This window comes from Apteryx rowi, unplaced genomic scaffold (genome assembly GCF_003343035.1).
Source record: "Apteryx rowi isolate R43461 unplaced genomic scaffold, aptRow1 scaffold_273, whole genome shotgun sequence".
In the NCBI taxonomy this organism is placed as follows: Eukaryota; Metazoa; Chordata; class Aves; order Apterygiformes; family Apterygidae; genus Apteryx; species Apteryx rowi.
The window spans coordinates 166,408-187,335 of NW_020449119.1; positions in this window are offsets into that span (position 1 = coordinate 166,408).

Sequence of the window (20,928 nt, forward strand, 5' to 3'; positions counted from 1 at the left end):
AGACTGCCACTTTGCCCATGTTGTTTCTCTTGTGCCATCTTTTTGCACTTTCCCTCAGGATTTTCCTTCCCTTTTACAGGAAAAACAAACAAACAAACAAACAACCTATCTGCCTTAACTGAACTAACTGAACTAACCACACAGCCTCACAGCCTCTTTCAACTGGTGTCACAATGTCAAATCCTACCTCCGCTCCACCCATGATGCCAGTCTCCACTTATGCTCTCCCTACTGCCACTCACGTTTTTCAGGCGTTTCCCCTTAACGAATGGAAAGGTCATAGCCTTATCTGCCTCACCATGAATCCTACTTAACAACGTTTTACAGTTACCTACTCTGCAACCTCAATTTGTCTGTTTTCTTGTGTTTCCCCACTCCCCCAGATGTCCTTCCTCTGTCGGTGAGTGCTGTTGGGGTAGAGGACACCTTTTGTTCTGTATCTGTGCGGTGTGTGGCACAGTGGGGTCCTGGCCTGTCGCCCTGGTGAGGGTTTCTAAGGGCTAACCATGAAGAACAGATGGTACCGGAGTAAAGCAGGTGATGGATGCTGCAGAAAGACAAACAGAAAAGTGTTTTGAACTTAACTCATACCTTTAAACTGAGATCAGTGGCTCATTATTATACTTCAAGGCCAGAAGGAACCACTTTTATCATCCACTTGTTTTATCATGAGGTGCAAACTTCCCAATAATCTACAGGATAACTTCTTGAAAAAACATCCTGTTTTGACTGAATATTTTCCATTTTCCATTGCACATGTTTCATTACCTTTCACATTAAAATCTGGCTTCTTTTTTTCCAGTTTGCATAGTTTATGCCATGGGAGACTGCTGAGCCTTTTTCTGGTAGATGAGAAAGGCTGTCTCTGGTAAGCATCCTACCTCCTGGCATTCAACTCTACAGTTTGTGTTCCCAGTCCTACTATCAACATTTGAATTTCAAAAGCCTGACTAAAGCGCAGACTTAAAACCCTGGGCAGGTGTGGGTCTTGATTCATCCCAGAGGTAGGAAGGTAGCTGGCTTAGCCTGTCTGGGGCATTTCTACCTTTTCTCCTTCTGCCAAGGTGGATGGGAACTAACAGATGACAAATGACTGGTTTACTGCTGGTCAATGTGAGACTTTATTTACCTTGTGAGAAGTCATCTATGACTTTTCCGTTTTTTTCCCAGGGCTAGAAATAGGAGCATCAGTTCCAGCAACAAAATGATTTGGCAACTAGCACTGTGCAGCAGGTATGTCTACACTCATTAGTGCTAGAAAGACAGTGTTTCTGGAGGGCACTGAGCCTTATTGGAGGAGATTTGGGGGAGAAGCAGTGTCTTTCCTAGGAATCTGGAGAACACGGCAGCTGAGGCTGGCTTTCACAGCTGGATACTTAGAGCAGAAAGCCATGGGGATATGCCTGGCAAGCCAGAAGGTCACCTTCCAGAAGTGCAACACAAATGGAGCAATTCATTTTCTCTCAGTGCTGCAGAAAAATGTATTGTCTGCAGCGCAGTTAGACTTCCCTGGCTGTTACCAGCAGGGTAACAGCAGGCCTTTTTTGTGGTCAGTAGGGTGATAGAGATAGTTTCTGCTATCAGGACCATGGGTTTCGAGATGGAAATGGGGCAAAGGTCTTGACTTTTTCTCTGGACTTTATCTCCTCACCCTCCACCTAGAACGGCTTTTGAGGACTGAGGAATTTGGGTATCCTACGACACCAAGTACAGGGAAGAACCCTGTAGCCATGAACAAATCCTGATTTGTGTCTTGAGTATATTTACAAATAAGCTATAAATAAAAACTGTAGCCTCCTATCAGTTCCAGTTCTATGCCTCCATCTTTCCTAGATTTGTGTTGAAGTGAATGGACTCAGGTTAAGAAGAACTAATTTAGCTGTCATTTTTTTTCTTGAACTTCATAGATTATTTGTAGTCACTAAATATGAAGAGAAATGAAGTGAGAATTTACAGCTGGGAATAATTAGGAGTGATTGGGTGCAAATATGAACAGAAACACCTAGGTTTGCTACCTGGGTGGAAAGTGGTCTATCTTCTGTTGGGGTTAAGTTTTTTCCTAAGTGTCCCAAGTCTTATTTCACATAGCTGTGCACTTTGTATTTTAAGGTGTTTTGTTCCATGATTTTAATCTCAGCCTGCTTAGTTTCAAATTGGTTTGACTATGCAAACCAGGAGTAACCCAAAAGTCAGTTCTAGATGACTAAGAACACAAAATAGCCCCACATGCCTGTTTCTCACTTGCCTAACTCTTCTTTAGGGTTATTGATGCTTCCCCTACCATAATTCCCACACGTGAGAAAAACCTCCATGTCACAATTCATAAACTTTTTTCATTTGACATTATTTCTTTTTCATTTCCATTCAGAGAGTGCCTTTTCCCCATTTTCTCCCCCAGTCTGTCTGAACGGCTCATCTGTTGTATTCCTTCTGGCATTTCACTTCTGAGTTGCCTGGGCAGAGACTGTGTTGTGATTTAGCTGTATAGCAACTGGTCCTAAGGGGCTCTGATCCCCAGTGACAATCTCTCAGCAGTCCCGCTATCCCAATCATTCTGTCTCCTAAAATAGGCAGCTCAGAAAGTACCTTAAAATACATTTGGCGTATAGCAGAACGACATATCCCAAGAGAATCTGAGTTAAGGCCAAATCTTTGCTTTTACTGTGTGCTTTCTTGTTAACAGTTCAAGTTAAGGACAAAGTGTCAGCCTAAATTTGCCATCTTTGGTTATCTCATGTCACAGTCTTAACGTTATTCTGATGCGGTTGACTTAGACATGCAACAAATAAAGGTCATTGCCTTCTACTTAGAAGAAGCTTTGTTTCTTTATTTTTAAGAGTGACCTTATTACTAGTGAAGAGAGAGACAGACAGGCCACACAGGAGTCTGGAATAGCTTATTCCAGAGGTTGTAATGCACCCTGTGCATGCTATTGATTGATAGTGCACAAGCGAATTCAAAAAGAAACAAGGCAGTTGTACTTCTTGCTTCTGAAAACAGATATAGCTGATATGAGGGGTGAGAGCACCTTCATTTCTCTCTAAATACCTGCTTGGCCAGTAATATCACAGAGCAAGGGTGGGAAATAATTGATAAGGAAGGGTGAGGCAAGGAACACTGAGCTGGTGATATGAGTGTAGATGGGGAAAGTATTGTGATGGAAGCTATGGGTGCAGGTATGTGCAGACACAGCACTGGGTCCTAGATGTTGGGAGGTTTGGAGAGCTGCTTTAAAAGAAGAGAGTGAGGGTGCTCTAACATGTCAGTCAGGAACATGGAGAGTTGACTCTTTTTATTCATGAAAATGGTCCAGAACAGAGCTGAGAACTGACCTTCAGCTACAGTGGTACCCATACAAATCAAATCTGAGAAAAACCTTGTTTATGCTCAAACTAAGCATCAGAGAAACAGCATCAGTGCAAATTTTCCTCATCTCTACCCTGTGTGAGAATGTCCTACTTTTGGTATGGAAATGTCTCCCCAGGAGAATGGTGGGAGGGAGAGACATGCTGAGAATGGTTCCTTCTAGCCAACCACAGTTTTCTCTGCTGAAATGTTTCACTGGAGAATGAAGAACAAAAATCCTTCATGTAGTTGACATCCTACCAACTCTTTGAGGAGAGGTTTCTGGAAAATGGTAGGACGTCAACCGTGAATGAATTTGAGATAACATCTCAGAAAGGAAAAGCCTGCACATGACACCCTACTGCCTCCCAACAGTTCTCAAACCCTTCCTAATGGTAGGGCTATCTCTGGTGTCCTAGACTATCTATTTTGCTAGCCACAGAAGGAGATTCTTAGACATTTCAAAGAATAATCATGTTCTCCAGAACTCACCTTTTCGGCGAGACTCTCCTTGCAGGCTGTGCCGCAAGCTGAAGGGAGAAACTAAGTTTTGGGTTGTCTCCCAGTCTCTGTGTGCTGGCTTTACCAGGGTCCTTGAATCTGTCTTGCACAAGAGATGATGCTTTTACACAAGGACTTAGGAGACTGCTGCTAGTCTGCTTCTGTACCATAAAGGCATTATACTTATTTCAGGAAGACAAGTAGGGATAGAGATAACTGTAACTGGGAAATCACAAGGCAGCCTGGCATGAAAGCTGCACCTCACTCCTGAAGCAGGTGGTTCTGCAGAAGGGACAGGAGGCTTGAAATAAGAGTGTGTGAGAACATCTGAAATATTTAACACTAGACGACTGTTAAAATTAAAACTGGGGAAAAGGTATATTAAAAGAAATAACATGAATGCACACAAAAAGCCATTTCTAAGCATCTTAGGGGTAAGTGAAATTCAGGGGTTTTTAACATAATGAGATTTTTCAATGTCAAAACCAGAATGGAATAAAATAAATTAGTAATGTAAGAATTGTATAAAAAACAGGTATGAAGCTGTCCAAGAATGACCAGACCACTTCTATTTGGGTTTTTCTTTTTCTTTGAAAGCCTTATTTAAAGAGCAGTTTTGAGGCCATATTCCTTCCTCCCTCTAAATCAGTTTTTAATGTAAAAGCTTTCAAAGTCCAAACTGCAATGCCCAGCTCAACCTCAGTGTTGTATCTGTGAGTAATGGCATTGACATTGTGTAATATTTGAAGTATATTGGAAGAAACATAACCTGAATGCCAAAGAATTAGTCAGAGGAAGATCTACACCAACTTTCTCCCTACCTCACAGATCACCATCTGTATGGTTGGTGACAGCTATAATAACTGCACCACAAACACTTCACTTGCTGTTTGGTGTCTGTAACACTCACAGTGACATTTCCTCTTTATCTTTAGGGATTAGCTGAAATTGTAGTATTTCTACAAAAGCATGAATCTTTACAAAATGAAGTAAGACATTACATTTCCTCAGGTATTGCTTTTATGAGTAGAAAATAGGATTATTGTGGAGGTATTAATAATAATATTTGTGCAATAAATTATAATAAATAACACAAGATGTGAATGGCATTCTTTAAGAAAAAGCCAAAAGACAAAAATAAACTAAAACAGATTTCCTATAGAAAAGGAAATTCTTTTCAAAATAATTATTCTGGAGTCAAGTGACCTAACCTGCTGAACTGAAGCCTGAAAACGTCAGTTTAGTATGAACAGCGGTGCAATCCATACAAATAAGTGTCACAATCAAATTTCTCTGCTCCTTCAATAGGAGCGTTCAAATTTGCTCAACAAGATACAGTACAGAAAGTCCTGCAAGGCAGAACTTCTTTGCAATTTCCATGGCAGTGAACCCAGTAAATTGATGATTTAAACAAGCCATCTAGATTTACAAGTAGATATGTAATCAGAATGGAAATGCACTGGAAATTTTTTTTTATTCATGCTACACTGGATTTATCTCACCATAAAGACACTTTGCAATGTCCTTTTCTCAGGATCAGTGCTGAAATGTCATTCTAGCTAACACTTTGCATTAAAAAGGGCATATTCTATGAAACGTGAAGTTGGTTCTCTGACCAGTTAAAAGAATTCCCCCTGATGGAGAATAAAATGATAAAAAATACAAAACTATATAATTTTGCCTTGGATATGTCAGTAGTGCTTTTTGCTTTGTGGGTGTGAAAAGGGGTGGGAGAAGCTATATTAAAGTACTAAATTAAAGAAAAGGAAAATGGATGCCCTGGGAACAGCTGTGAGACAAGGATGTTGTCTGTGGGCACTGCCCACTATCCTCCTTGTCTCTGCCCGTGCTGCATTTAGAGAGCTGTTGCCTGATAACGGATAAGCAGATGGTAAGTTGTGATTGCTGCTACCGATCGGCTAAAAACTGCTTCTTCAACTTCTCTGTGTTAAAATAATATAATGATGTAATGATAATAATGAACAACAAATGTGGATTTTGTTCCCTTGGGTTACCCCTACCTGTTTGCTTGTAATACATGGAGCTACTGTTTAAAATATGTGATTTCAATCAATTTAACTAAAGTATTGCAAATTCCTGCTTGGACACTCCTACATCAATTTAAACCAAACTTAATTCACATTAAGGCAGTTAGGAATAGTCTCTAGTGAAACCAAAACACTCCTACTTTGCAGTACAGTAGCCAAGTTGATGTAGGTATACATGGATGGAGCTTAATCTGTTTGCAAGTGCAAGTTCCTGGGCTCACCATTGAGTAGCGTTAAGATGTTACTGCCTTTCGGCTAAAAGTCGCTGCCCCTTTAGCTGAGGTGTGTAACTCATTCTCCCTGACTCTTTCAGTGCAGAATAAATAAATAATTAAACAAACTTAACTCAATATGTTTCATTTTGCATAGCAAGGGATCTGAGGGTTCAGTAGCTGGAAACTGAGAAATGGCCACGTCTGAGACCATGTGGTGACAGTTCTCTGACTGCATCCCAGATAAAACCACATGTCCTGTGGACCAGAGCTGGTTCAGTCACCTCCCAGATTTTGGACAAGAGGAACTGGGCAAGAGAAGTCCTTCACAGAAGATCTGATATTTTGTTGTTTTGTTTTACTTCTTGTCAGTGCAAAAATAAAAATCGAAAATTACCAGTGAATGGGAATAGAGCCCTGACTCTGAGGCTGATGACCAGAAGCTGTGGACACTATGGAGATCCCGACAGCACGGTGGTCTGTTAGGATCCAGACTGGGAGCTTTGGCTCTTGATGATTTATGAAGACCCCTTGTGCCCTGGTCTTGCCTCTGTCCGGCAGGTGAGCTGACAAGAAGCTGGGATCTGCATAAGCTTTAGTAACCTGGCAGGCAAGCAGGCTGTAAAGGTTTGAGATAGATAAGCTGGTGGGGTACATGTGAGGAGTAACCATGAATTTTCACAATGCTGGCAAGTCAGCAAATTACACTTAAAAAAGAAAACTTCAATCTGTCTGTGGTTATACTCTTTCTGGGCTACATCTCTACAGAAGCAAGAAAAAGGAGTTCTTGTTTTGTCCAGGCATTACTGAAGAAGTAATATTATATACCATTATAGCCTGGACTGGTCTCCTTTAAGTTAATAGAATAAAACATCCATTGGCTTTAATGGAAGTAGGTTTAGACTCATCTGTAGTTTTCCAATTTCTATTCACTGCTTGTTTCACCCACAGGAATTGCTAAAATGTTTTTAAGAGGTTAGATTAGCAGAAGGGAAATGGAGACACAGGAGATGAGATCCCATATGGGTGAGTTTGACTCACCAGAATACATAATCAAGTTTTTGTCTGCTTTTGCTGGCTACAAAGCTATTCCTAAGTCTTTAAGAAGTTCACCTAGGTCTCGATTAATCAAGGTAATCAGCCAAGATAAATCCATTAATCAATCAGATTTTCATTAATAGGGATATAATAGAAAAAGAGGTATTGAGAGTACAAGTCTTGCTGACATAATCCTAATTTTCTCATAGACTGTGCCTCGAGAAGGTGCAAAAACTCCCACTGCTCCTTTTTGTGTATGAAATCGCAAAAGAGGGCTTTTCTCCTTTCCCCCAGAGACAGTTACGGCTTCATTGACCGTGAATTTTTATGGCCTTTGTAGTTTTTATTTCCCCTCACTTTTGCATGAAAATTACAACCAAAGCTCAAGGGTGTAGTGCCAGATCAAACAGAGGCAGTAGAATATATATATTTCTCTTTCATAATAATAAGACAGTACTTACATATGTAGGAACTTGGTACAAGATATCAGAGTGATCAATTCTGCATACCTGATTTTGAAGAAAAAGGGTGCCTGTGCAACCTGGTGGTATTTTTTACAGTCTTATGGGAACTCTCTAGAGGCAGCTCCACCTCTGCTGTGAGTTATGTTCAACTTTGATGATTCTTCACATGGTTAAGTGATGTGATCCCTGTACAAGATTGTTTTTCCCACACAGAAGGTTCCTGTTTTCTTTAATTTGATAATGCATTCATCTGTCAATGTATACTTTCTCAGATAACTTGTGCATCTGGAAAGTGTTCATTTTCAGATAACCTGTTTATCTGTGGATCATCCATCAACCTATATTTTCCTTCAGATGAAGATTAAGACCTGGCATCTTACTGATGTGTTTCCAAGTGTTGCTCAGGATAATCTTAATACACTTTCAGTATACTTTAAGTTTTCAAGATTTTTTTAGCATTGCTAGAAATTCAAGCTAGTCAGAAGTGGTAAAAAAAAATACGTTTGCATGTATGTATGTATGTTGATGCATAATCTCTTTATAATTACTTATTGTTAACATCGATCTAATTACAACAGTGTTATTGGGAGTTATCAAAATTGTTTATTGAGGTTTCTTCGAGTCTCTTCGGGCTACGACTTAGCAGAAGCAAAGATGCTCTCCTCATTCCTTTTCATCTGGAGAGAAGCTCTTCGGTAGACTTTTGCCCCGGCTTGCCTCCCGCTGCCCGGTTTCGAGGGTGAGGGGGTGCCGCCGCGGCCCCTGCGCCGCGCGCGCGGTACCCGAGCTCCCATCTGCTCAAGGTGGTTGCTTAGGAACGTCTGCTGCAAATAACAGCGGCGCCTTCCCCCACCTGCTCCCACGCCGGCTCCGCGGGCTCCTCTCGCTCTCCTTGACTCAACAGGCGGGAAGCACCAGCTGCTGCTGCGGCTGCAAGATTGGGTTGGAGTTTTTCTTATTTATTTATTTCTTTTCCTCCCGACACTGCTTGGATCCTTCAGCATTTAAGCACCTGCTGCCACCCCAGCGGCAGCCTCTTCGCGTGCTCCCTCCCTGCCACGTGCATGTGAACAGCTGTGGAGTTTTCTCCTCGGGCAGGCTTCCTCGGCTGCTTTCCCTCGATCCAGTGTACGACACCACAGCTCAGGCCTGCAGACCCAAACTGTTTGTGCATGGATTTAGATCAAGATAGTGATAATCCATGTAGAAAGTTTCCTTCCCTCCCCTCTCCCTCAACACATGAATGAACTAGTCCCTTGCAGGAGCTGTGTGTTGGATCTCATAATTCATGCCCTCTTGAAGAGAAATAGAAAAAGCATGTGTCAGACTATCCTCTTATTTTAATGATTACTGCCTTTGAATTAATTATACCCCTTTTGGTACTTTTCTGAAAGGTCCGTGGCTGACGATGCGAGATTTGATATCGTAGGAACAGAAAAGCTGGCCACTCATGAGATTATGAAACGATATACAGTTTAGCAAAGATGCCTTATCTCTACCGAGAGCAACAAAAAAAGTTTGTAGCGCACCCTACTATGAATAATCTTCTTATTTCTAATGCCACCCAGCCATGCAGACTTAAAGATAAGTACAGATGAACTAAGAGAGGCTGAACTTATTAGATGCAATGGAAATGGACTTTAAATTTGGTGAATCAAAATTTTGCATTAACTTTTTTTTTAAAATGCACTTAAATTGCTACCGTAGCAGGAACTGCTACGGAACATTTTCCTCATCAAATTAGTTAAGTGGGAGATGAAGTGATGCAAGTTCTGATCTACGAGGGAATAACAGCCTCTGAGCTGAAACTAGTGAAATACGGAAATGGCTGCTATGAAGCCAGGCCTTGTGAGAGCGGAAAAGGGTGGCTTTTTCGTTCAGAAACTATTCTGAAAGGACGCTTGTTCCTCCAGTGAATACAGTGTTACCCACCGTATTCTGGTTTTTCTTCCCATGTTAGGTCCTTCAGGCCATTTTGGGCAGCACAAAAAGGGATGTGGCACATCCATCAGCTGGGAAATAAAGAGGCTTGGAGGAAACGTGATCAGAGTTGTCGCAGGAAACTTCCCTAACTGCAGTTACGTCCTCTGGCTGGGGCCGGGCAGGCTGCAGCCTTGACCTTAGCCAGGTCATGGACATGATCTGTGCAGCCATGACCTGCTCCCCTAACCCAAGCTCATGAGCAGCACAGGATGGAGCAAAGGGATATATGGTAGATCCATGCTTAGCATGTGTTTGTGTTCAGGCTGGACTACGTAACTCCCTTTTGACCTCCAACTAATCAGTAGCTGTGACACGCGCACTCAAGGAAACCCTTTCTCTCCTTGTATAAGGGTCACAGTATCTCAGCAGGAACAAAAAAAACCCAGAAAAACAAAAAGCAAAATGCAATCTCATTTCCCAACCTGATGTGAACTAAGAACATAAATATTGCAACACTTCAGAATCTAATCATCGTCTTAGTGGAAGAGACTAAATTAGAAGAATCACAAAGGGTTTTTCTTTTCTTTCATTCCCCTTTAATTTCCATTTAATTAAAAAAAAATCAAAAAGCTCAAACTTTTACTCTTTTTTTGTAATTCACTCCTCTGGTGTAAATCTCCTCTGTTAACAAAGCAGTGCAAATTTAAAATATTGTTGAATTTAGAAAAATTATCTGGAAGTTTTGACCTTTAATAAAAATACTGCTCTACTTAAAATCATTTTGAGCTCTGCTGTGCTGTCCAGAGTCATGATTCCATGAATAATAAAGTGTTTGAATAGCTTGCCTCTGGTTACTGTCCTTGTGAGTCACGTGTCCTTATGTATTAGCAGGTTTGGAGGCTAGAAACACTGTGATTCTTCTCTTAATTGCATCAGTCGGAGTTCTGCCAGTGATTTCAGTGGAAATGGGATTTTTAATTCAATGATTTGAATTTTTAGGGTATCTCCAAGTCTACAGGAGGGTTCATTTATATCCTGAAGAGATTTGTTTGTCAGAAAAGGTGAGATTTTTCTCTCCTAACTTTAACCATCTAAGACGCAGGTATCTAGGATAGGAATATTTTGGCTAAACTTGGGTGTCCATGGTGCTGCCCCTGCACCTAGGCAAGTCCTGGGCTCCCTTTGAGGTTTGGGTAGAACTAGCCAAGATAATCAGTGGAGTTTAGGGCATGGTTCCCTTCATCTTACAGTAGATGCCTACACGTGGCCACACAAATAGCACCCTAGATGCCACTGGCTTTTTTGACCAGATCTCTGCTGGCTATAATGTGGATCTGAAAAGAAGCAACCCACATTTTGAGAATTTCTGTGAAAGAGTGTATCACAGAGACACCCCACCTGGCTCTGAGGGAGCCCCATCCTCCATGGTGCAGGGAGACATGTACTGGGAAGGTGGTGTCCTTCCTTTCCAGTTTTTGCTTATTGCAACTTTTGTTATCTGAATTTATCAGAGATGGGGGAAAGCAGTATCTGAGTTCTTTTTCTTTTGTTCTTTATTTGCATTATTCTTCCTTTAGGATGTATTGGTTATTTATACGGCAAAATGAGTTACCTATTTAATCATTATTAAAATTCCAGGTGCCCGGAGACATTTGTGCCTGAGAAAACAGGAAGTCCCAAACTCCTACACAGAGAAACATGAAAAAGACAGTTAAAATATCAGTTCAGGTGGCTGACAAGGAATATTTGACTGTTCCGACTGATGCCCCATAACACACCCAGAAGCTTTGGTGCTGGGGATCTTGTCTCTGGTTCCTCTGATGCCTATTCACTATTGCAAGGATACAAAACAGAATAATTGTGTATTAAGGCCAGTTCCATATTCCCCATCCCTAACTGAATCCCCTAATATTCATGTTAAGGAACTGATTATAGGGTGTATTGTTGGTTGCTGTATTTTTCCCCTTTTTTACCATCTGTCTGCTGTGAATACATCTGAAATCCCTGGCTCCACCAGTTAAAATGTACTCAGCAACTCAATATTTTTTTCCCTTCTAATTATCCTTCTAATTTGCTTCTGCTCAGCTCCCACACCTCCTCCCCCTTACCAGATTGTTTATATTTTTCCAAAGAGCTTCTGACAATTGCTTACCCTGCTCTTCGCACCCTCTCCCTGGTCCTCATTCCAGAAACCACAGACTCTTGTCCCCTTCCTTGCTGTGATTTTGCAGGAGTGGATGTAGCTCACAACCTTTCCAACCGTTTCCGACAAATTGCCCCACAGAGCAATAATCTATTATATTAAGAGAACTTTCCTGCTATGCGTCCCTCCCTGTTCTGCATCAGCACATGGGGTAGACTCCAGTGATTGCCGTGAGGTTTGGTACAAACCAGCAGCACTTTATTTCTGAAAACAGGTAGTTCATGAGGTGACACCACTAAGCTATACAGACAGCTGTTAACCTAGTCTTAGCTCAAAACATGTATCTTAGGTAATATCTGAGAGGCTGGAAAAGTGAAATCCAGAAGGAGACTGTAGGAGTGATCTTGGGGACAGGATATCAGTGAAAGATTTAGGAATAAAACTATCAGTCAACTTCCCAGCCTAGGGGCTAGATGCAGACAGAGGTGCAGGCAGCTAGCAGAAGATCTAAGAGAGACTGATGTATCTAGCTCAGAAATTACATTCCCATGACACTTTTTCAGGCACCATACAAGGCTGGAGACACTCGAACTCCCCTGCCTCTTCACTTTAAATTTCCTCAGGCTGAGAACAGCCCCTACCTCTTTTCCAAATGTAATCAGGAAACAAATGAGGCAGAGCAAGGCTCATGTCTCCTGAGGAGCTCGGTACAGTGTTTCAGATCTTACCTAACATACAGTGACAGAACTGGGTTCCTCAAGAAGCTGTTTCTGGTGGTTTTATGTAATACCCAACTTCACAAACACATTTATAGATATCTATAAAAAGCATTTTCTGTAGTGTCTGCATATGTATTGCTCTAAATTTCATGTAACATGCATAATATACATAGAACACATGTTACATGTGATACATCATTCACGCTAAACCATATATAACCAATATTCTGTGTAGTTGTATAAAAATCATAATACTTAATTAACATAATAATATACATGTTTTATATAAAACTTACACAAAATAAAAGTGATCGGAGGATCCATCAGTGAAGTGGATCCTAGCCTGAACTTCAAGCATCCAGTCTCCGTTCCCAGAAATCATCTGTCCTTTCCATGCTGGAGGAGTAGAAAAGGGAATATGGTAGGGACAAACTCCAGTCCCCTATAGAAGCTGAGCTACTATATGGGGTTCAAGAGTGATTTCACCAGACAGGGAGCAAGTAGATGCATTGAATAGATACAGTAAATAGATCAAAAGAAGTTTAACGAAGCCATGAAGCTGGCACAAAACAGAAAGCAATGTAAGAACACAGTGTTTTCAGTTTTCTCAAAGTTCTCAGTTTTGAGTATGAGTGATGTCTAGTCTGATTTTTACTTTGATGACTTCTGCTAGATAGAGATTCCAGTCCTTCAAGGAAAGTTATTTATACAATGATTAGACTTTGAACAGATAACCTAAAAGGATTGGCCCCAGTCTCAATCCGTGAGGAAAAACCATAAGAAACGGGCTGCCAGTAGGACTTTGTACCACTAACCATCACCATTTGAGGCTGATGGTCCAGCCAATTTTCTTCCCACCTCATCATCCACTTATCACATCTTACGAATTTGGCTACGAGGAAACTGTGGGACATAGTGTCAAAAGTCTTGCTAAAATTAAGGTATACAACATCTACTGCTCTCACCTTATCATAGCCAGTCTCATAGAAGGCAAGAAGGTTTGTCAAGTACGTTTTTGCCTGATTTTGGTGAATCCATGCTGGCTGCTTCCAGTCACCTTCTTGTCATTCATGTGGCTGGAAATAGCTTCCAGGGGGATTTGCTCCAACACCTTCCGGGGACTGTGGTTTAGGATAACCAGCCTGTAGTTCCCCTGAGTCCTTCTTGCCCAGTCCTCCTTGCCCTTCCTTGAAGACAGGTGTGACATCTACCTTCTTCCAGGCCTCATGAACCTCCCCCAACATCCATGATATTTCAAAGATGATAAAGAGCAGCTTTAAAATGACACCAGCCAGCTCTCTCAGCACCTCCTATGCATCCCCATGGACTTGAACAACATCAGTTGGCTTAAGTATTCCTAACCGAGTCTTCTTCTTATGTGGTTAATGCTACATTCCCACAAAGTCTGCCATTAGCATCAGGGACCTAGGAGGCCAGAGAGCGGGCCTTTTCAGTGAAGACTGCAAAGTAGAAACAGAAAATTTCTTTTCAAATCCCATCACCCCACATCCAAATATTTCATTTCACCAAACTGACTTAAATTATTCCAGTTCAGAGGTATTTGACATTGACTGGTGTCCATCTAGGCTGTCATGGTGGCTTATGAGAACAGCAATACTGCAGTTTTCTGTCTTCCTCAGGCTGGTCTTCTAGTCTGGGCTTTGTTCCCCATGAGGCACTGTGGTTTTCTTGATTGTTGAATTGTCCCAGTGACTACGTGTCACTGTTTTGACCAGGAAGTTTTGCTCTTTGAAAAATAAAAAAGACTCAGAGGTTTAGTCTTTCTAAAAAAACCCCCCAACAATTATGCAGAAAGGACAGAGCTTTTGCAAACAGTTGTTTTAAATTAAAAATGAGCAAACAAAAGTAAACTTTTCACTGAATCTCACTAGTAGTATTTCCATTGTGTTTACTTTTGTTCAAGCTCAGGGCTTTTCTCTGAGCTTAGATCTGCTCCTGTGAAAGTGGAGCAGTGCAACAGAGACCTTAATCTAGATTAACTAACTGGACAGAGGAGACTGCAGGACATCTTGCAACTGCCAGGGTAGCAGACTGGGCTGAGCAAAAGAGTGGAGGACAGATGAAAGACCCCAAAACCTGGATCCCTTACAGGAACAATGAAAGTCAGCAAAGGGGAAGAGAGAGGAAACATGCCAGCTGTACATTGATGCAGATTTTATTTCAGTACAACTGCTGACCCTGAATCCTCCCACCAGCCAGGGATGCTTCAGTATTGGCTGTGCAGTCAGGTTTTCAGCACAGCAAGGACCCTGACTGCACAGTTAATCAAAGGGACCATCAATCAAATCATTCACGTTATGTACTTAAACCTCCTGCTCAAAGTCAGGTTATAACTCATATGGTGGACGACCTCCCAAAGTAACTGTGTTAAACTTTAAGGCAAGACATGCAAATGGAGGCAAAGCACCAGTAAAATAATACCTTCAGTTGCTAATAATAAATATCAGAACCCCTTCACCTGACCTTCTCCTAATGGACATCTCATAAAATCATGAAAATTATTATTTTTTTTTAAGCTGACTGGGAATTACCTTCACATGGCAATGCAAGGAGGAGCATTAAAGAGATAAATGGAATAGGAAATCACTGACCATGCAAAGACTGGGCAGTGAACTTGGCTTTAAAGAGATAGGACTAGCCAAGTGTGAATGACAGGCATTGTTTTCTTGTTTGGTTCTTTTTGCCAATTAAATGCCATGGAACTGGCTGGATTTTCAGACATCCAAGGAGCTCAACATGCAAGACAGATGTTATCTCCCATTGCAAAACCATCACAGATGCTAGGATTTGATTGCAGCCTAGTGATAGTAAGTAACGGAAATGACTATTCATCAGGATCAGTGTGACCCTGTGTGTGATTAAAACATGACCTCTATGTGATCTCACTTTTGTTTTTGTCATCATCATCTTATCATCCCTTCAGGATGATGAATTTATTCTTTACATGTTGGGGAAATTTCTTACGTTCTTGGGGTGTGTGTGGGGAATAATCTGTCTGAAAGTGAGTGTCTACAGTTTAGGAGGGTTTACATCTGAGAAAGTCATCCTGGGGCTCCCATGAGGAGCCACTGAGGAGTTAATGAACACAGTCAATGGGACTTAGACTGTGGTTCACCTGCATCTTAGACTAGGACTCCTATATTTGGCCAGATGACGTTAAACTCATTGACTATATCGACATGGAGCTTGATTCAGTTGCCTACATGGAGGTTTCTAGCACCATCTGAGATGACTAGGGGTATCCGAACAACTACAGAAGGCAGTCAGAAATGATACAGTACTTGCATAGACAGGCAGTCTTCAAGACCAGCAGCTACAGGCCAGGTAGGAAACTCTAGGACATTTTAAATAACACAAAGTTTGTGCGTGCAGCCAACAGAATTAAATCCCAGATCTCCACCAGCTGTCATGATCAGACATGGTGAACATCTATACTACAGACCCCTCAAGTTAGCTGAGGTGATTCCTATCCATTTGAGTCCTCGCACCACCAGTATTTAGCTGCCTGCCTTTCCCTTTTCTCCAGTAGCCTGTGACTAGCAAAGAGGGGAAGCCTTTACTGCAGCACTGTCCTTGTGCGTAGGAGTTCTGCTTCAATATCGCTTTGAACAAACAGCAGCACATTTAGTGGAGGAGGGAAGGAGTACAGGAGGGCTGTAATTTAGACTCTGGAGTGTAATTCATGCCTGTGGCACAGACGTTGCATGTAGGTCACTGTAGTGTTTTTGTCTCACTTCCTGTGTGTGAAATGGTCATAACTGCACTTTCCCACATCACGAAGGTGATTTGAGGTGGGATGCAATAAAGAGGAGGAGGTGCTCAGCTACGCAAATAACAGATATTGTGATAGAAATGGGGCTAATACACAGTAACGGTATGACTATAGTCAGATCTTCTGTGTAAGAGTCTTAAACACAGTTATTATACATGACTGTAAATTTATATTCAGACAATGGACTATATAGCATATTCCCTAATGCTTGCATTCAGTTGGACCTATGGAATGATGGCTTGCTGGAAACAAACAGCTTTTTACTTTCTTAAAAGACAATGGGCCAAGATGTTTTATGCAGATATCCTGCTGTTTTCCAAGTTGCAAATCTTGTTTTGCTGAAGCTGATGTGCTAGAGCACTTTGAAAGGTATGGACAGACTATGTTAAGACCTCTGCAAAGGTGGTAGGAGTCGCTTGTCAGCTGCTCTTCGGGGAGATACACTGGTGTAAATGGATCTAAGGAGGTAAAGTAGAAGAATTAGGCCTTCTTGTCACGACAGTTGAACATACAGGAAGAATTAAATATCAGGGCTCTGGCTTTATTTGTTTTAAAGATATGTATTTTAAGTCAAATTTAAGAAAGTTATTTATCTGCTGATTACTGACATCATTGCCATGGACATTACAGAACTGTAATGTCTGGGTACAAGAAAAACCTGGTGAGATTGTCCTACCTGGTACCCCTAGGAATACACGTCAGCCCATGGTCTGAGTGTAGGAAATCTGTTTTTATTAAGAAAACATAAGAAACCCACACCATTGGATTAGACAGGAGATATACTGCATATCTTTGAAAAATTTTTGCAGTCTTTCTCCTTCTGATGAGTCTCTAACTTCTTGGGTTGAGGCTTTGTGCTGTCTATATCCTAGCAAGGGTCATCTTTGTGCCCTTCTGAAGCTCAGGCTGCTCTGGAAGCTGATGGAGCAGAGCTTCATAACCAGGAGGTTGTTCAAGGTGATGTCCAGTACTTGAGGCTGCTTCTGAGATGTAGTATAACCCAGAATGTCTGCATGCAGGGATACCTTTTCTCCTTCTTCAGATGTTTCCTTTCCCCATCAAATTTCTCTCTGACACAGGAGCTGTAAAGAGGAAGGCTGGGTATGGCAGACCAGAGCTGTTTCTGTCCTTGGAGACCCCAGTCTTGCCTGTGATCCCTGAAGGACATAAATACACGGACTCCATGTCCTTGGGGTTCTAGTTTGGTTCTTGGTTCAGCCACAGACTTTTCTTTTGACTTCGAGCAGATGGCATCATCTCCTTTAAATATCAGCTTCCCATTATAAAATGAGGATGTGTGGTGAGTGGGCATCCTTCCCAATGGAGTGCATCAGAATGTGCACACTCCAGATCTTCCTGTGGGACCGCAGTGACATCCTCTTCAGCCAAGATGGAATTCCTGATCCCTGTATTGCTATGGCAGCACCAGGGAAAAGTACAAATAAATTCATAGGAAAGAGACAAAAGGATAATTGCTCCCTTTGGGAATTTTACCCAAGGAAAAACATGGTAAAGATTTCAGCAGTTGGCCTAGCATCATATCCTGCTCCTACGCATGGTAGGTATAATACATCAGAACTCGGTATCTGTCTAAACCGATCGCAGCTATCACTTCCAAAACAAAGTTCACCTTTAAGTATTGGTGGTCATATCAAATCCTATAATTACATCAACACTAGCTTGCCAGCTGTCATTAAATATATTGAATACTGGTAAAAAAGTGAGCCTATCGAAACTGATTGTCAGTTACAGTCAGTGGGAAAAAAATGTGTGTGTCAGTAAAGATTTTAAGATAATTTAGGAAGAAAAAAAGAGTGGTTTTCCCTTCGTCTGGTTTAAGGTCTTGGACTAGATGCATATTTTAATAAGTAATCTGGATTTATGGGATTTTTTGATGGTCTGCACTGTAGATTTGACACAAACTGGCATGCAGTGTATCATTTTAAAGAGAGGTGAGAATCCAAAATTGCTTTGAGATTGTAATTGTCTGGGATGGAGGAGTACTTTTGGATGTGATATCTGTATTTACTGTGCTTTTATTGTTTGACATTTTATTAAGAAAAAAGTTGGGAGAGCTAGTTAAAAACAAAATGCAATTTTCCTCCTGGTAAATGGGTTTTATTGTTGATGTTGGTTCTTTCCTCCTGCTTCTGTAGGTAGATCAGCCAAACCCAATGCATCAGCACTGCTGAAAAGTTAGTGCAAATCTTTTCTGTACTATGTTATGTCCTGATCCGCCCTCCCATTACCTTTTTTATACAAAGTCAAGAATTTTAAAGAAATGTCTGAATGCTGTATAGTAACATTTACATTTTGCTTTTATATAGCTCTTTTCCTTTCAGGGACTTAAAATTCTTTCTGTGACAGTCTCTGTTTCATCACAGGAAAGATCTCACGGAGAGATCAAGGGGGTTTTTCAGACATGCCTAAAGGATTTTGGAGCAAAATCTCTTTGGAAAGTGCCCTGGTGATTTGTCTCTTGTGCTATGAGGAGTTACATGTCATTCTTGAAGAGGGCTTTTGTCTCCCAGGTACGAGCCCTGAGGAGCTGTCTCCCTTCCCTTTCTTCACGGGAGCTCTTTTATGGCTGTCAGGCAGGGGCACTCCTAGAGCCGGGCATATTAAAACTGCTTTAAGGATAGATTTCAAAATTGCAAGTCAGGTGAAATGTCAAAGGCTATGTCTGTACCAGCAAACTGGCCTCGGGGACAGGCAGGGACAGATATATATATCACTAAACTCCCTTCTCCAAAACAGGTGTCTGCATCCAAGCTGCCTCCTGAGAACGGTTCTTTGTGCTGTCTGCTGGACCACGCTGACCATTGTCTGCAAGACTGCCAGGGAGCGTGCTAATAAATAAATTGTATGCACAGTTGCAGGCAGTGCTGGGGCCTCGGTCCTGGCCCTATTTATTTCATTAATCTATATGTAGTCAAAGAAACAGGGGTGGAAGGAGGAGCACAAATTGGGGGTCAGGTGCTTGCAATTGCACCTGCCCTGCTAAAATGCCAAGATACCTAAGGAGCAATGATTAGCCAAATCGTGTATAAACAGACAGTGAAAAGCAAGGAAACATTTTCAGCTAGTGGATATTTTTTACCTTAACTGAAAGGTAGAGTTCCTGCTAGAAGATGCAGAAAGAAGAAGTAGATGAGACCTTCTACAGACAGCTGGAAGCAGTCTTATATTTGCAGGCCCTGGTCCTCATGCGGGACTTTAACCACCCCAACATCTGCTGGAGGGAAAACACAGAAAGGCACAAACAATCCAGGAGGTTCCTAGGGAGCATTGATGACCACTTCCTGATACAGGTGATAGAGGTGCCAACGAGGAGAGGTGCTCTGCTGGACCTCATACTTACAAGCAAGGAAGGGCTGGTAGGACACGTGAAGGTTGGGGGCAACCTTGGCCACAGAGACCATGAGATGATGGAGTTAAGGATCCTGAGAGGAAGGAGCAGGGCAAAGAGCAGGATCACAACCCTGGACTTTAAGAGAACAAACTTTGGCCTCTTCAGGGACTTTCTTGTAAGAAACCCATTGGTTAGGGCCCTAGAAGGAAGAGAGGTCCAAGAAAGCTGGTTAATATTCAGGGATCACTTCCTCCAAGCCCAAGAGTGGTGCATCCCAATGAGCAGGAAGTTGAGCAAAGGGGGCAGGAGACCTGCATGGAYGAACAAGGAGCTCCTGGCAAAACTCAAACAGAGGAAGTAAGCGTACAGAAGGTGGAAGCAGAGACAGATAAACTGGAAGGAATATAGGGATGTTGTCTAAGTATGCACTGATGGGGTTAGGAAGGCCAAGGCACATGTGGAGTTTAATCTGGTAAGGGATGTCAAAGACAACCAAAAGGGCTTCTTTAAATGCACCAGTAATAAAAAAAAAAGACTAGGCAAAATGTGGGCCCACTGCTGAATGGGGCAGGAGCCCTGGTAACAGAAGGTAGAAGTACCCAGTGTCTTCTTTGCCTCCAACTTTACTGGTAAGACCAGCTCTCAGGAATTCCAGGCCCTAGAGACCAGGGAGGAAGTCTGGAGAAAAGAAGACTTTCCCTTGGTGGAGGAGGATTGGGTTAGGGATCACTTAAGCAAACTGGACATACACAAGTAAATGGTCGCTGGTGGGATACACTCACAAATGCTGAGGGAGCTGGCAGATGTCATTGCTAGGCCACTCTCCATCATCTTTGAAAGGTCATGGAGAACAGGAGAGGTACCTGAAGACTGGAAGAAAGCCAGTGTCACCCCAGTCTTCAAAAAGGGCAAGAAGGAGGACCAAGGCAACTACAGGCCAGTCGGCCTCACCTCGATCCTGGAAAGGTGGAGCAGCTAATCCTGGATACCATTTCCAAGCACATGAAGGACAAGAAGGTGATCAGGAGTAGTCAGCATGGATTCACAAAGGGGGAGTCATGCTTGTCCAACCTGATAGGCTTCTGTGATGGAATGGCTGGCAATAGCCTGCTTTTAGAGAGAGAACAAATCTCAGCAGGAAAAAAAAACTTCTGAAAATCACCATTTTTCTTTCTTTGTTCAGGCAGGGGTCAAGAGTATCAAAACTTGGAAAGAAAAAAATACATTTTTCAGAAACTCATATACTTTTGGGCACAGGTGTGTCTTATGGAGAGAATGAAACTTGGTATGTTTTACCCAGTCCATCTGTTTGCCCATACCTCGTGTAGTTCTGGGTCATTCTTACTTATTTTTAACACCTGTTTTGTGTTTGCTTGCATCTAAATTGCAG